The sequence below is a fragment of the Helianthus annuus genome, chromosome 1 (genome assembly GCF_002127325.2).
Source record: "Helianthus annuus cultivar XRQ/B chromosome 1, HanXRQr2.0-SUNRISE, whole genome shotgun sequence".
Taxonomy (NCBI): Eukaryota; Viridiplantae; Streptophyta; class Magnoliopsida; order Asterales; family Asteraceae; genus Helianthus; species Helianthus annuus.
Window position 1 is genome coordinate 42,627,443 of NC_035433.2, and position 15,291 is coordinate 42,642,733.

The window sequence follows — 15,291 nt, forward strand, 5'->3', positions numbered from 1 at the left end:
AAATTGTTGATACTGATCGTTTGTTCGTTGTGTTGAAAAACAGAGTAAGGTTTAATCACCGATAAAGTTGATTAATCAGTGCCTGTAAAACAACCGGAAAGATGTCGCAATCACAAGATGATAAAAATAACATTGGCTCTTTGTTTAAACCACCTATGCTGAAAAGAAATGAGTACAACATCTGGGAGCGAAGGATGTGTCACATCCTCGCTCAACAAAACACTGGATGTTGGAGGTCTGTCGTTTTCGGTCCTCATGTTCCTATGGTGCCAAGCGCAGAGGATGCCAAAAAGTCCGTTCCTAAACCAACTGAAAATTACACTGAATTGGATTTTCAGAAGTTTGAACTAGATGCCAAAGCGTTTAGCATCATAGCCTCTGCACTCCCCAACAAAATCTATGCTGGACTGTTACATTGTAACAGTGCAAAAGAATTGTGGGATGCATTGAAGGAACAGTTCGGAGGAACGGAGGAGGTTATCGAAAACAATAGGGAAATTCTGAATCAGCAGTATGAAACGTTTTGTCACATCAAAGGGGAGTCACTAACCCAACAATTTGAACGTTTCAGTTGTCTCATCAGTGAACTAAGGCTTGTTAAGGTTACATTTCCGAATGTAACCCAAAATAGCAGGTTCCTTAGATCATTGCCAGAAAAATGGGACACAATTGCTTTTGTCACCAGGAATTCAGCTGAATTCAAAGATCTGACCTTGACCCAACTCCATGGTAGACTCCTGACCTATGAAAGGGAGTTGAACCAAAAAAGGAGGTTGCAAGAGTCTGGTAAAGTTGCCGATGACTATTCATTCGGCAGCACAGCTCTGTTTGGTCAGGAAGAATCTGGCAGTAGCAGTAAGGATCAGAGTTATGATCACTTTATTGGCATAAGTGCTGGGGGTAACTTTGCCAACTCTGATTCTCACTCTACAAATTATGCTTTCACAGCAAATACTGAAAACCAGATGTCAGGTAATTTGTGTTTTGAGCTGAATGATCTGCAACATTTTGATCCACTGACTTAGAGAGATGGACATCTTGCATCAGTTGGCCTTGCTTAGTATAAGAACAAGCAAGTTCTACAAAAGAACACGGAGAAAATTTCTAGGGCATCATGGAAATTTAAGGGTGGAGTTGGATAAGTCGAAAATCAAGTGTTACAAGTGTAGTAGGCTAGGTCACTTTGCTAGAGAATGTAGGAGTCAAACTACTGGTCCCATAATAACTCACCCTAGCACAAACCCTAGACCACAACAACAAAACACTGTGCACTATACCCAATATGCCCCTTCAACACATGTTAACACTGCTCATTATGCTGCAACCCCTGTGCCAGTGCATTATGTTCATACCACTGTTCCACAAATTCAGTATGTTCAAGCCCCTGTTCCTCAGGCACAAGTGCAACCTGTTGCACCTCAAACAATTGCTCCAACTGTGACACAACCAGATCAGCAAAGCTTTTTCACACAAGGCTTTGTTGATTGGAGCAACATGCCTGATGAACTTGGTGATGGAAATTTTGCTCTATATGCTTCTAATGATGCTTTTAATGATGAATATTGTTTGATGGCATTAGAGTCAATACCAGAAGGGGATGAAGCTGAAGGTGAACAGCTAGGTGCTGAAACAGTGGATGAAGTTGCTGAAGCAGTGGTTACTGCAGTTGCTGGTGAACTACTGCTGGAAGAAAGTTCAGAAACCCTGATTGAACCACTGACCGACCCTTGGTCCAAAGAAGACAAGGAAAAAGAAGAGTTGAAGAAAGCTGGTGATGTAGAAGAGAGAGCTGATGAAGAAGATAATCATCAATGTGATTGTGCCATGATGGCTGCTGCTAAGGTATCACCTCAAGTTCTTGAAAAACTGTGTTCAGACAACTGTGTTATTGCATTTGCTAACACTAAAGAGGTGAATGAAAACCTTAGAGATAAAATCTTGTCTGATGAGGTCAAATTTGAAAAGTCATTGAAAGAACTTAGAAACAAATTGGCTGAAAAAGATAAAGAGATCAGCAACTTGAAAGAAGAACAAAGCATAACCAAAACTCAACTCCAAACTATGGTAGAAAAATACCAAGTTTGCAAAAAGGAGTTAGAGTCTACCCAGATCACTTGTGAAAGATGGGTAGAGTCTTGCAAAGGGTATGAGGTTATGCTTGAGAAACAACTTAAAAGCAATGTCAAGTTTGGTATAGGTCATAGAAAATATGATGATATTGCAAGCACTGCTGCAATGCAAGCTGTTTCTTTTGAGATCATACCAACCAACAAAAATGGCCAAGAGGTTAAATTAACCGACAAACTTGGTAACAAAATTACTCTGGAAAGATCTGTGGGATCCTCAACTTTTGAGGAAATTGAGAAATACCAATTTAAACTCACATGGTCTGATGAGTGTGATATCCTTGAAAATTTCAAACCAATGGATTTCACAACCACTGATAGTGTAAAAGCTCCAAAAGCAAGAGTCATTCCTATCAAAGATATCCCAACAGAGGTTCAAAACTCTGTTGCAAAGGAATCTGAGAAAAGGAAGAAAAGAGAAAAGATCAAAAACTTGTTTTGTGAATTCTGTGAAAAGAAGAATCATCTAACAAAAGATTATTTTCATCTAAAAGCATATGATATAAACAAAACAAGCATCATTTTACCTGCTGCAAGCTGCACCATCTGTGGTAAAGATAATCACAAAACTCAGGCATGTGTGTATCTCAAAAACTTTGACATAAAAAAGAATGAATACACTGTAAAAACATCCTTGAGTCCATCAACATCATCTGTCAAGTTCACCAAGAAACAACCACTGTTTGTCCCTGTCCAAACAGCTGTCACAAAACAGCTGAACCAAAAGTCTGTCCAAAGAGATGTACAGGTGACTGATGCACCCCCTGCCAATCAATTCAGAAAAGGCAAGGAAAAAGCATCATACCAAAGGATTCCTCATGTTATGAGGCTTACCAAAAGCCCTCTAAACCAAGAGTGAACAGACATCCTTTTGGTTATAAACAGATGATGGATCAAGACCCCCAACAGTGGTTAGAGAGAAACATTCCCAAAAATGTTCAAACCCCTGAGCTAACCACTGTCCATGCATCTGCCTCCATTCCAGTCACTGTTGAGACCCCATCCAAAGCCCTGTTGGCTTTAGAAACCTCTATGAACTAATCCATTTACTTCATGTGCAGGGAGCTTCTACATGCTTAGATAGTCTTTGGTATGTAGATAGTGGAGGCTCTAGGCACATGACAGGATGTAAAGCCCTTCTTCAAGATTTCACAATTCATGGAGGGGTGATATATCCTTTGGTAATAATAGTAAGGGAAAAGTTTTGGGGTCTGGAACAGTAAAGTCTGGAAATGTAAAATTTGAAAATGTCAATCTTATTGATAATCTGAAATTCAACCTCCTGAGTGTATCTCAAATGAGTGATAAAGGGTTTGGATCATTCTTCACAAAGGATTGTTGTAGGATTGTTGGACCAGAAATGGTTAGTAAGATGGAAGCAATAATCAAGAAAGGCTCAACAAAACTTGTTGCTCAAAGAAGTGGCAATGTTTATGTTGTTGACATGTCAAGAGAGTGTCCCGGAGCTGATGCCTGTCTGTTCTCAGCTGCTTCTAACAAAGAGACAGAGCTATGGCACAAAAGTCTGGGACACACAAATCTCAAAACAATAAATGAAATTTCAAAAAATGGCTTAGTAAGAGGGTTACCACAAAAAATGTTTTCATGTCCTGAACACTGTGTTTCCTGTTTAAAAGGAAAACAGCACAAGAGCTCTTTTAAGTCCATTGAAGAGTCTAAAACAACCCAGTGTTTGCAAATGATGCACATGTATTTGTTTGGCCCAGTGCAAGTCATGAGTCTCAAAAAGAAAAGATATTGTTTGGTTATTGTTGATGACTTCTCTAGGTTTACATGGACCTTCTTTTTACACTCAAAAGATGAGACTGCAGGCATTTTGCAAGACTTTGTGATACAGGTTGAAAAGCAATTTGACCTTCCAGTAAAAGTCTTCAGGAGTGACAATGGCACAGAATTCAAAAATAAGGAGTTGGATGCCTTCTGTGTGAAGAAAGGAATTGTAAGGTAGTACAACATTCCTAGAACACCAGAGCAAAATGGGGTTGTTGAAAGAAAGAACAGAACATTGATTGAGGCTGCCAGAACCATGCTTGCAGATTCAGGTTTGCCATTAAATTTTTGGGCAGAGGCAGTAAACACTGCTTGCTATGTCCAAAACAGAGTTTTGATCAACCACAGGCACAAAAAGACTGCTTATGAAATTCTGTATAAAATAAAGCCATTAATCTCATATTTCAAAGTTTTTGGTTGCCCCTGCTTCATTTTGAACATAAAAGATTCTATCTCAAAGTTTGTAGCCAAAATCGATATGGGATATCACTTGGGATACTCAACCACTGCTAAGGCCTACAAAGTGTTTAATACACGGACCAAAGCAGTGGAAGAGACCTTGAATGTAAAGTTCAATGAACTTTCATCAATGAAAATCCCTGCAAATCCTGCAGAATTGTTTGATCTTGAAAAATTCACTTTTGAAAATACTGCTATCAAGACTAACACTGCAGGTCTATCAGAGGATTCATCACCAGACTATGGATGTGAAATCATCATTCCTCAAAAGTCTGCTTCAAAAGGGAGAGCATCAGTTGTTCAAAACAGTTGTCAAAGCTCAACCACTGCTACCGCAACAGTTGTTAACCAAAGTAGCCCCTTAACCACTGCTTCCACCTCATCAAACACTGCTGACAAAAGTCCTCAAATAGTGGATCAAAGTCAGCAGGTGTCCACACCTTTACCTCCAATGCCTCCACCTTTTGAAGCCACTGCTGGGTAATCAAAGTCACCAGTAGTGGTTTGCTCAGATGATACACATCTGCAGCCTTCACCACAAAATGCCATCATTCCATACCAAGGAGAGCTAATCTTCTTGAAATCTCATCCACCAGATCAAATCATTGGTAACATCAACGAAGGGGTGCTCACAAGAAAGCAGTCCCAAAACATTTGTCTTTTTGCTGGCTTCCTATCACTCCATCAGCCAGTCAAGTACCAAGAGGCACTGAAAGACAACAGCTGGGTAGAAGCCATGCAAGAGGAACTCCAACAGTTCAAAAGACAACAAGTATGGGAGCCTGTACCACTGCCAGAGGAAGTCAGTCCTATTGGCACAAAGTGGGTCTTCAAAAACAAAACTGATGAAAGGGGTATTGTTGTCAAGAATAAAGCCAGGCTTGTGGTTCAAGGCGACAGACAAGAGGGGGGTATTGACTATGACGAAACATTTGCCCCGGTAGCACTACTTGAAGCTATCAGACTCTTTCTGGCCTTTGCTGTCAACCACAACATCAAGGTGTATCAAATGGATATCAAATGTGCCTTCCTCTATGGTAAAATTCAAGAAGAGGTTTATGTTTGTCAACCTCCAGGTTTTGAGGATCCATTTTATCCAGATCATGTCTACAAGCTAAATAAAGCTTTGTATGGCTTGAAACAAGCACCAAGAGCCTGGTATGAAACTCTTTCCACCTTTTTACTTTCCATTGGTTTCACCAGAGGCAGGATTGATAAAACACTGTTTTTAAAATGGAGAGGAAAGGATTTAATGATTGTCCAGATTTATGTGGATGACATCATTTTTGGAAGCACATGCAATAAAATGTGTGAGGAGTTCAGGCAACTCATGACAGCTGAGTTTGAAATGAGTGCAATGGGTGAACTTCAATGCTTTCTTGGTCTCCAAGTAAGGCAGCTGCAAAATGGTACTTTCATCCATCAAGGCAAATATGCCAAAGAGCTTTTAAAGAAATTTGATATGGATGATTGTAAGCCATGTAGTACACCCATTGCAACCAATAAATTGGTCATGTCTGAAGAAAAGGATGATTTGGTTGATCAGACCTTATATAGAAGCATGATTGGGTCCTTATTGTACCTAACTGCATCTAGACCAGACATCATGTTTGCAACATGTGTCTGTGCAAGATCCCAATCAGCCCCTAGAAAGTCAAACCTTATTGCTGTAAAAAGGATATTCAGATACCTCAAAGGTGCTCCCACACTTGGTATCTGGTATCCAGCTGATGGTAAAATTGAGCTTTCAGGTTTCTCAGATAGTGACTTTGCTGGATGTGATAAAACAAGGAAGTCCACTTCAGGAGGGTCCCAATTCCTTGGCAATTGCTTAGTGTCTTGGCAAAGCAAAAAGCAAGCAGCTGTTTCCACATCCACTACTGAGGCAGAATACATAGCTGCTGCAAGCTGTACAGCCCAACTGCTCTGGCTTCAAAATCAGCTACTGGATTTTGGTATCACTGCCTTGAAGACACCACTTATGTTGGACAGCCAGGCAGCAGAAAATATCATCAAAAATCCAGTTTCCCATTCAACCACCAAACATATCGACATCAGACATCACTTTGTGAGGGATTGCTATGAAAAAGGTTTGATTTCTCTGCATCATGTTCCAATTAAGGATCAGCTGGCAGATGTGCTAACCAAAGCATTAGACACATCCACCTTTGAAAGCTTGATCTCTAGGATTGGCATGCTTAACATGGAATAACAGGCAAAATCCTGTTTTTCCATGAATAAAAGCATTAAAATGTTTTCGAAAAATCGAAAATCCATCCTTAAAAATAGCTAAAATGAATCTTTCATTAAAATCCTAAAAGTCTGCCATAACCACTGATGGGTTCAAAAAGTCTGTGCTTCTACAAAAAGTCTGTCCTCTGCTGAAAGTCATCCCCTGTTCTCATTTTCTTTGGTTAACCATTGATGGTCAAAATCAGTGATGCATCCACTGCTGAGCTATCTACTGATGGTAAAAAGCATCCACTGTCCTCCATTATCATTACAACTGCTGTTCTCACCAGTTGTTTTCACAACCTGTACTGTTTAAAAGTATTGTCCTTCACTTCACCAGGGGATGGCATGCGGGCAGTACTTAGGGGTCAGACCTTTTGTAACTGCTGTCACGTCAGCATTCACTCTTCCTCTATAAAACCCCCTTTCAACACCCAAACAGGGTTTCACTGTCGAATTGAATTCTCAAAAATTCTCTTCTCAAAGCAGTTTCCATCACATTTCGTCAAATCTCTCCACAATCTCATCTTCGATCCTCATCTTCAAAATGACAAAATCGAAATCCTGCGCAAAAGCTTCAAAAGGGGCCTCTCAAAAGGCTACCTCCACCGACATCCCACACAAACCATCTCACAATCTACTGGGTCTTCTCACAAAACCCGGCAACATCGATACATTTGATTCCATCCTCGACATACTCAACGCCTCAAAGTACAAAACTTTGTTGACCGCTAATGCACCCATTTACCTGCAAACTCAGAGAGAGTTTTGGAAAAATTGCATCCTTGAAAAATAAGGAGAAGATATCATAGCCATTAACTCTACTCTGCAGAAGAAAGCAGTCCGAGTAACACCGCAATCAATATCTGAGGTCTTTGAGCTCGCTGACCAGGAAGGTAAAGATTCTTTCCCTAAAAACGAGTTAAAAACTGACTTCATTGAGAGAGGGTATGCAGACACAATGAAGAGGGATACCTTACAAAAAGGTTTCTTCCCTTCTGCAACCAGATTTTTATTTCATACCCTTCTCATGTGTGTTTCAAACAAAACCACCTCCTTTAATGAAATACCATTGAAAATTCAAAACTTGGGATATGATATTTTACAAGGAGAAAATCTTAACTACTCCAAGGTAATTTTCAATGATTTGGTTAAAAATGTTGAAACAAAATCTTTCTTACTGTTTCCAAGATTCTTAAGCTATTATTTTGAGAAAAAGTTCAGTAAGGATGTTATTGCGGTAATAAACCAAGGTGAATCTTTTCAAATAAACAGCTTAACTGCTGAAACATTTTCAAGAATGTTAACGCCTTGTAAAACACAAGCAGAGGTGCCTGAGCAGAATTTAGTAGCAAACACTACTCCTCAGGTATCTGCTGCTGAGCCCACTGCTCAAGGTGATCAAGGCAGCCAAACAACTGTCTTGAAACCCACACCTAAAATCACCAAAAAGCCACAGAAAAAGAAAAATCAAACCCCCCCCCCCCCCCAAACCCATCAAAAAGGCAACTCTGGAGGATGAGATACCAGAGCAACTGCCTGTGATTGCACAAAAATCACAACAAACCACTGCTGCTACTTCCTCACAACAGTTGGTAGAAATATCTCAACCCATACCTGAAACTCCTCATGTCTCTTCACAAAAAGAACAGGTTGTACAAATAGGGTCACCACATCATGAGGATCTGGAAGCACTCGTTTCCATCCTCCACAGCCCAATACCCGGGGCAATTCCGCTTTCTAAACCCACCTTCGCATCCCCAATTCCACCAAACACCAAACTGCTGTTGGATGCAATTGATTTGAACCTAGCACAAACCAGTCCTTCTCACTCACCTGTTCATGAGAAAATACTTCAACATGAGACTGGGCTTGATGTATCAATCTTTGCTAACCCACCAACACAACCTGAGGAGGTTACACCCCTTGAGTTACAAGTAACTCTTGGTGGTATTCCAAGTGAAGCAGCCACTACAGGTGTTGAACCTATAGGTTTACACTTGGACAGTGGTTACATCAATAAGACTTCCTTGGAGGCAATTCCTTCCATAACACCTCTGTTATCTGCTAGTGAGTTTGTATTAACCACTGGTTCAATCAAAAGATTATCAAGTGTTGAAGGAAGAAGACCCCAGTACCAAGAAAAAGGGGCATCAGTTGTTGATGTTTGGAGTACAATCCCTACCTCCACTTCTGACAAAACCACTGCTAGTGGGAAATCAGATGATCCCATTAAATTGGGTGATGGTTTAAAGTACCAAGAATTGACGGAACGTGTTGAAAAATTGGACGCATCTGTTGCAGAAATTAAAGACATGCTGCAACAGTTGTTAACAATTCAAAAGGTACCATCCACTGCTGTTCCATCTCAAACACCTGCTCCACCACCAGCAGATGTTACAAATGTGCTCTAGAACCTCTTTCAACCTTTTCTCCATCAACAATTTTAGTTGGCCGAGCACCAACACGCCAAACATGTTCAAGGTCTCAAAAAGGCAATGGAGTCTAGGTTCAGCGATATAAACGATGACATCAAGGCTCTTAAGGCCCAGTTGTTGACAACCACTGGCACTGCTCCTCCGACTGTACTTTATATTGATGACCTCCCTGCAGATAATGCCAAAAAGGGGGAGAAAATTAAGGAGTGGGTAAAGAAAGGGATCGATAATGGGCTATACCTTGACACCGAAAAAGATGCAATGCTCAGAGATATTCCTTTGCCAGATGGTAGTAAAAAGGTTGATGTTACCCAGAATGCACTTGATGATGTTGTCATAAGTGTAAAGAAGGATAGAGCGGCAAAGGATCTAGCAAGGTGGAATGAGGAGAAAAGAGCTTTTATGGAGCTGAATGCGCAGGGTTGTTCTGGTGAAAAGGATGATCAAAATCCGATTCCAAAAGGAAATCTTACTAGAAAAGTAAGGAAACCCAAATCCACACCATCCAGCCTTCCAAAGCACACTCCAAAACCACTGTCCAAAAGCCACCAACATCAAACCTCCATCCAAACAGTTGCTGAAACATCTGTTGTTACAACAACTGTCCCCACTCAAACACACACCACTTCAACACACACCACTACCACTGCCTTACCACCACCATCAGTTCCTGCTCTAAAGCAGAAGACAGCAGATGTTAAAACATCTGTTGTAATGACAACAGTGGTTGAAACACCAGTTGTTTCAACAGCTGTTAGTCAGTCACAAACCACTGTCACCCAAATCACTCCCACTGATCCACCCAAAACATCATCTGCCTTCCCTAAAACAAAAAGGAGAATGGTTGTCATATCAGATGATGATTCTCCATTACCACCACCAAAAGCTTCAAAATCCCAAGCACTTGTCACAATTCCAAAACCCATTCCTCTCTCTTCAGCTCAAATGTACAAACCCTTACCTCCTGCAGGTGTTCAGTTTCCTCTTGAACTTGTAACAGTCAGAGATGAAATTAAGTCTTTCTACTATGAGAATGACCCTGCCAAAAGGAGCTTGCCATTGATTGAAGGATATCCCAGGCCAACAAATATTGAAGAATACTTGAAAATCAAGGCCAAGCAAGCAGAGGATATCTCAATCAAAAACAAACAAGGGAAATCTGATAGAGAGTATCAACAAAACTATTAGTTTCTACTTACACAGGTCAGAGCTTTGGAACAGTTTGCAAAAAATGTATGTCAGTGAATCTCTGAGAAGGCAGATGAGTCCTTGAGAAAAGAATACATTGAAAACATCATGACCTACAAGACATACAAGGGGGAGAAACACATGTACAGAAACTGGACCATTCCTGAGCTTGAAAAAGAAGTAGCCAGGATTCATGAAATGATCAAGAATAAGGTCGAGCAGACTCCCCCTGAAAAATTCAAAAGGGTTGAAGCTGATAAGGCTTTAGAGCTGAAGAGAATGAAAGAGGAGCTGATAATTGCTGAATATGGGTCAAAGAACTCTGTGTCTAAGTGGGGAGAAGCGAGGGTCAGGGCCACCTACAAAAGGTTGGAAGAGCTTAGGAAGAAAGATCCAACAGCTCCATAAAAACCTGATTACTCCAAAGCAGAGGTTTCAAAAGGATCATCAAAGCCACATCCCAAAAGAACCACTGCTCCTGCTGGTACTGCCATCTACAAAAGAAGGAGACAAAGCTAGTTAGGTTCTGAAACAGTTCAAGATATACTTACTGGAAATGCCATTGTGAAAAAAGGCCTTTTGTTAATGTTGAAAGAAGAATCTGAACTGGAAAAATCTGCACATACTGCTCAGCCAGTTATGAATAGGCCAGCATCACCAAACTCTTCAACAAATAAAAATCTCCCAAGAAACCTATTACGCCTAAAAATACAAGAGTGGAAAACTGATAAACAGAACCACGCATTGACTATGGTCAGGGCGGATGGTGAAGTGAAGAAATTTACAAGGGAACAAGCTCTTGGCCTGAGACTTGAAGATTTGCAGGATCTCCTTGATCTTCCACTTAGCAGGGATGATGATGATACAGATGCCTTGACTTTTGAACTACAATTCAAAGGGCAAATAAGGGAACTGTTGTTGAGGCAATAAAAATCTACAATAATGGAGAGTTTTGGCATTATCTGTTCCAGGGGGAGATTGTTGGGATTGAACCTTACCAAAGGAACAGATAATAAAAGCCAAAACTGGATCACAGCAGTAGATTAAGAATAAGCAGATGTTTGGGTGCAAGTCTCTCCCCTTGAAAGTGGTTTCAACATCTGCTGACCTCCTATCTGCTGATCATGCAAACTGCTGACCTACAACTGCTGATCAAGACAAAGTCTGATAGAAGAACCAAAGCTCTGCTGCTTAATCTACTGCCTTGGTTCAAGCATTGCTGATCATGACAAGAACTGCTGGGTTCACAGCAGTGGAAGGATGCAGTAGCAGTTTGAGTCTGTTTTATGTATTGAAATGTAATCTCAGTAGTTAGCATAGCAGTGTTTGTATAGATCAGAGGTTAGAGTTTGTTAGGAGGTTAGATGTCACTTTCATGGTGACGTCAGCTTTGATGCTCAGTGGTTTGCAAGTGCCTATAAATAGAACAGTACTTTGTACTGTTCTGTTTAGCTCTTTCACCATCTTATTTCTGCACGAACAAACACTAAGCTCAGGCTGAGGGGGAGTTTGCATATCATACACGCATTGTAATCAGAGTTTAAAAATAAATTTAATCATTTGATTCAGTGTTTGAAAATGTATGATTGATAACATTTCTTCTGTTTGATTGTGAAAAGTTTGCTTCCATGAAATTCCGCTGCACTACTCTTCCATTTGTTCATTTAAATTCAAACACAAATCACAATCAATCCACACTCAGATCCTAACAATAACTATAACACACCTCATAGAAACTAAACAAATAAACTCATAAGATAGGAACCTAAGCTAAAAAACCAGGCCAAACTCCTAAAAATCTTTAACCTTAATCCTACGTCTCCACGAAGATCTGTCCTCGACCATGTCCTCAAAGAGGTGCAAATCTAGCAAATCTTGCCTAATCCGCTCATCCCACGTCATTTTCGGTTTTCCTCTACTCCTCCTTCCATCTACCGCGAGTGTTTCAACTATTCTAACTAGGTCTGTCGTCTGCCTCCTCCTGACATGCCCAAACCATCTCAGTCTCCCCTCCCTTATCTTGTCTGAAATACTAGCAACTCCTAATCTTTCCCTGAAAACCTCATTTCTTATCTTGTCCAACCTAGTGTGCCCACACATCCATCTTAGCATCCTCATCTCTGCTACCTCTAGCTTTCGTGGATAAATTTTCTTGATGGCCCAACAATCTGTTCCGTATAACATAGAGGGTCTAATTGCAACCCTATAAAATTTCCCTTTTAATTTAACAGGGAACCTCATGTCGCATAACACCCCTGTGGCTGCTCTCCACCTACACCATCCAGCCTGGATACGGTGAGCTACGTCACTGTCTATCTCTCCATTGCTCTGAACAAACGATCCTAGATACTTGAACTTAGTTGCCTGTGGAACCACCTGGCCCTCAATGGTGATCTGGGTGTCATGCTCATCGCCTGCTCCACAAAATCACAGTAAAGGTATTCAGTCTTAGAGCGACTTATCCTCAAACCTTTGCATTCTAAGGCTACCCGCCATTCTTCTAACCTCGCATTCAAGCTCTGTTTACTTTCTTCAATCAACACAATATCTTCTGCAAAAAGCAAGCACCACGGAACTGACTCCTTAATCGACTTTGACCAATCAAATTTGTTCATGTATTCGTAGTTTAACTCATTCCAATCGGCTACGAACACGCTCTATAACATATCAAACTGCAAACAACTATAAAAGAAACTTACAAAAGTAGTCTTCGGAAATTTTTGGTGGTAGATTGATATGTACGAACAAGAAGACTAACTCCAACTCCAACTCCGACACCAAGACAAATTCCAAGGCCTAACCAACACCAACCCTAACACCATGAATGGATTTTAATAATTCAATTTCATTTTTTATGCTTGGTAAAATATGTATTTAACACATGGCAAATCTGATGAAAAATTAAAACAACTTATTGCATCCATAAGTTGTCTAACTGGCTCCGCAACACGAAGATATGGGCGGTTACTGGAATCACAGCACCGATGTAAACAGTTCGAAAAATTATGAACTAAATTAGGGCTCAACATCAACATCCTAATCTTAACCTATCCACACACATGCAATTAACATAGAAACTGATCCATACAGATCATAACCAGATGAAAATCAAATAATCAATTACATCTTTCTCTTGTAGTCCAGTCTCTACATGAATCGAACGTCTAGATTGCCGGAGAAATAAATCATGCAGGATAGGGGATTTTGCCTTATTGTTCACCATATCTCAAAATACAAATAAAACCTACCCAAACAAACAATAAGTTTATGCGAAGTTAACCAACAAATTCGTCTAAATAAATGGGAATGAAGTGTGTGGAACCCTAGATCATCAGTTCGGCAGAAGAGAAGAGCGGATGTAGTGATTCGGAAGTAGAGCAGGAACTTTATGGTTGATTTCATTGATCCTCTTCTTAATATGGGGTGGCTGGAAACGGATGTGGAAATTGAAAGAGGGACGATTAAATTGCACAAAATGATAATCACATTGAATGCTTCACAACTGATGAGGATGAATGGGAGTGCAGGGGTAGAGATGGAACAAAATGGTAAAAATTTGGGTATTTTAACTTGCCTTTTCATATGCCATCTTAAAAATTTAAAGGAGTTTACCATTTAGTACATGGGAAATGTATTATATAGTATATACATTATAGATTATAGATTATAGATAAAAGCTATCAATTTTAGTGGTCCCATCCAATATCAGTGGATGACTTTCTGCAAAAGATAAAGTTTTAGGTTTTTTAATTTTTCTAAATTAGTATATTCACATAAAACGCTATTTTGATCACTATTATATATTTCAAACACTTGATTATTATCAAACTCATGTCACTAAACAAAACAAGAGTAAATTACAAAAATCATCCTTTATGTTAACACTAGATTGTAAACTAGTCATTTTTCTTCAAAGAGTACAAAAAACATACTCGATGTTTGTAAACCCTTACACGTTTACTTTAGCCTTAACTCAGTTAGTTTCATAGTTAAACATGACCAAGTAAACCCTATGTAAGATAAATTAGTCTTTTTATCCATTTTCTATTTTAAATTAATACATAAAACAATATATACACATATATTCTTATCTCTCTACATTTATCTCTCTCTATCTCTCAAGATTTTTTCCACCACCACGGCCACCAACAACCACTGGATCCATCATCGCCATCAACCACCACCAAAAGATGGAGCACCCACACTCACCGTATTCCCCCACAGCAACCTCCGCCAATAACCACCACCACTCCCATGTTCTCCCAGCGCAACCTTTGGCAACAACCACTACCATCGTTTCCGAAAACCACCACCCATTTCGTTTTCTCCGGTGCAGTGGAACTTGGATGAAATAATAATATATAAACTCTAACATAAAATCCTAAAAATTGTACTTTCAGAAATAATCGTAAAAGATCAAACCCTAACTCCACTACGACAACAATTGCATGATCCACATCACAAATCCTTCAACAATTCTGACGAATTAATATACGAATTCATCTTCGTCAAGCAATAAGTCCAAACTTTAACCATCTTCTTGAAACCCTAGATTTTGTTATTTAGGCTCTAAAGGAAGACGATGATGAATTCAGAGATCTATATGCTGATGTACTCCAGCCTCTTCAACTGACGTTGTCTGCACATCCGCAACCACCGCTAGAATCGCGTCGTACTTTTCTCCGATAGAATATCCTAGGATTATGGGGAGATTCTATTTGGTTTTTAAAGTTTGAACAATTTAATATCTCTTAAATCTGATTTGAGTTCAATTCTGAATTGAATTTCAATCATGAAAACTGATTCAAGTGTTAAGATTTTGGAAGTCATAGTGGTAATTTGGGGGAATTGTAAGAAAAGTTATCAAACAAGAGTTAAATCTTGAGGAGAATTTTGGAATATAAGATGGTAAAGAGGAGGCAGTGTTTTTTATTCTGGTTTGTCGTCGCTGGAGCTAGGGTTTGGAGCAAGGTAGGAAAGAATTGGAAGGAGGTGATGACTGGAATGATAGTGATGGTGAGTACTGAGGATGATATGTAGAATTTTTTATATATCTA